This window comes from Patagioenas fasciata, chromosome 22 (genome assembly GCF_037038585.1).
Source record: "Patagioenas fasciata isolate bPatFas1 chromosome 22, bPatFas1.hap1, whole genome shotgun sequence".
In the NCBI taxonomy this organism is placed as follows: domain Eukaryota; kingdom Metazoa; phylum Chordata; class Aves; order Columbiformes; family Columbidae; genus Patagioenas; species Patagioenas fasciata.
The window spans coordinates 2,266,604-2,269,461 of record NC_092541.1 but is presented as its reverse complement, the minus strand read 5'-3'; the positions used below and the strand labels follow the sequence as shown (position 1 = coordinate 2,269,461).

Here is a 2,858-nt window from a genome sequence, read left to right as displayed (position 1 = left end):
GGGAGCCGGGGGTGGGGCCGGGGGTGGGGCTGTGGGTGGGGCCGGGGGGGCGGGATGGAGCCGAAACCGGCGGCAGGACCCCCCCGCTCCCCCAGTCCTGCGCTCCCCCCGCTCCCTGGAGAAAAATCGGTCTCATGTGCTGAGCCCCCCCGGCAATGGGGACACAGCAGCGCGGCTGTCCCTGTCCCCACCGCGGGCAGCCCGAGCTCGGTGACCCCGAACCAGGCTGGGGGGGGGGGAAATTGCTCTGCTGAGCCCCCTCCAGCCTCACCGAGCTCCCCCGGCCCTGCGGGGGTACGTGGCCCCCCCAAACCAGCGCCTGTCGCCGCTCGCTGCCGTCTGGTGACCAACAGCCGGAGCGGCTGCACGGTAACGGCAGCCACCGCCTTTGGGGGGGTCCAGCGTCCCCCCCCGCCCCGGGGGTCCCCCCCCATCAGCAAACCCGTCTCTGCAGCACAAACGTTCAGCGTCTTTCCCCCCACTTTGCCGCAGGAGTGCCGGTCACTGGGGGGCTGGGGAGGGGGCTGGGGGTCGTGGGTGTTGGGGTCACAGGGTGTTGGGGTGACAGGGTGCGGGGGTCACAGGGTGGGGGTCCAGCTGGCACCGCAGAGCCCCAGGAGCAGCAGAGATGTGCTCCGTGCCGAGGGCCGGGGGAGCAACAGCAGCCCCCCCCAACCCTGCGCTCAAAGCTGGGGGGTGCGGGAACAACGTGGGGCCCTGCGGACCTGAACTGAGAAAGCTGGGGGGGGCAGAAGGGAGGGCACCGCTCTGGGGTCCCCACGGGCAAGCTGGATCCGTCCTTCTGCAAGAGAAATACCCGGAGGCTGCGAGGAGCAGCAGGGCGCGACCTCCCCCCGGGTCTGGGGAGCAAAGAAATTGGGGTGAAAAAGAGGGGGAGCCCCCCAAGGGAAAAAGGAAAACAAGGGGGCACCCGGATTTGAACCGGGGACCTCTTGATCTGCAGTCAAATGCTCTACCACTGAGCTATACCCCCTCTGCTGGAGTCCGTGTTCAATGTGCTAAACAACCGAGCTCCTGCACACACCAGTGCGCACCAGTAAACACCATATGCACTTCTACACATGCACACGCAGCTGCAGTGCACCCCCCCAAATCTCACCTTCCCCCCAGCACACACAGAGTCAGGATGCAGCCCCCCACACCCACCCTCAGTGCTTAGGGGGGACGTGGCACCAGCAGCCCCAAAACCCCCCCTCTGCAGAGAGTGGGATGCAGCCAAACCCCGAGTTTGCTGCAAAGCCGTGAACCCCACTCCGGGGGCTGGGGGACCCCTGAGGCTTTTGGGGAGCCCTGAGGCTTTTGGGGAGCGGAGCTGCTATGCTGCCCGCGGCGCGGGAGGGGATTAGCGGGGGACAGCAGCGTCTGACCAGCACCCAGCGGGAGACGGATGGGGGGAGCGGCCCTGATTGCGCCCGGGGAGCGAGGTCAATATTTGCTCCCTAAGCTGCTGCGCAAACGCCAGCTGGGGGGGCACACGGGGCCGGATTTGGACATCCTGGCCCGCAGCGTGTCCCTGGGCACCGGCACCGCCTGGACCATGGGGACAAAGGTTTAGGGTCACCCCGGTGCAGCTGTCGCTCTGGGGTGTCCCCTCGCTGAGCTGCCCTGTTCCCCTGTGTCACCCAGCGGCCTCACCGCCTTCCTTTATATGGATCGGGGAAACTGAGGCACGAAAACAGGGGAATTACCCAGGGCATCAAAGTCCCAAAGAGAAACCCCAAGAGGGTGATCTTCCCTGCAGCAGCACATGTCCCTGGAGCCCGATGAGGGGACACCGCGGTGCACCCCACTCCCAGCGAGCCACCAGCTCTTGGTCTTGTCCCCTTCAGCAGCCCCTGGGGATAAAACCCCCCCAGAACGTTGCTTGCAGCCCCCCCCATGCCACACTCCAGCAACTGGGAACCCGGTCTGTGGTGGCTCTTCCCAGTTGGCAAAGTGTATTGGAGAGATCGGGGGGAGCGCAAGGCGCCCTGGCTGAGCCCCCCCAGCATGTTTGGGGACATTGTCTGGGGGATCCGCTCAGGGGGGGCCATTCGCAAGTTTGCCCAGATAAGGGCCAGGACAGCAAACACCTCGTTTGCAAAGCCATTAGGGAAGGTGCAAAGCCCGTCACCCCCCCGGGACACGTGTGTCACCCCCGGGGCGACGTGTGTGCACAGGGGGTGGCAGATGGGGCACACAGTGGCAGTGGCGGGGACACAGACACCGGGGCAGATACCAACCGTGTGCCCATCCTGCCCTTCCTGGGGGGCACAGCGTCTGCCCCCCGCTCTCTCCTGCTGCCTCCCCCTTGTCCCCGCAGTGTCCCACCGCCCCAGCAAAGGGGGACAAACCCGGCAACGCTGTTGGATGGAGCCACTGGGTGCCCCTGCCACCCCGAGCTGTGGGGGGACCCGGGGCACCCCAGGCTGCACCCAAGGGTGCTTGGGGCCGGCGCTGGAGCCGAACAGGCGCCGGATCCAGATTGCTGGGGGGGGGGGCTGTTTACTTTGGGGCTGCAGCACCCAGCCAGGGGAAGGCTGGCAATTATGTAAATCCCTTAACCCCTGATTGCCTCCTCCTTCCCCATTAGGTGGGCAAACAGTTTTAGCAGCGGGGGCCAAGATAGGCCGTGGGCTACATAAACCCACTGCCCCCAAACCCGAGCAGCCGGTGCCACCCACCAGCAGCACGATGGTGTCCCCAGCTGTCCTGTGCCTCGTCGCCTCTCTCCTGCCCGCCGCCTCCGGCTACCTCTGGGCCTGGATGTACTCCCTGCCCCAGCACCTGCCCGACGAAGCCGCACTGGGCAGGAGCGGCAGCCCCGGGGACAACCTGGATGAGGTGAGTGGTGGGTG

General features: G+C 66.5%; 1 non-coding gene across 1 annotated transcript; it reads right to left on the bottom strand.

Moving 5' to 3' along the window:
* Positions 1-922: 922 nt before the first annotated feature.
* Positions 923-994, bottom strand: TRNAC-GCA (transfer RNA cysteine (anticodon GCA)). The gene has a single exon. It is a non-coding gene; the product is annotated as a tRNA-Cys (tRNA).
* Between the last annotated feature and the right edge of the window lie 1,864 nt (positions 995-2,858).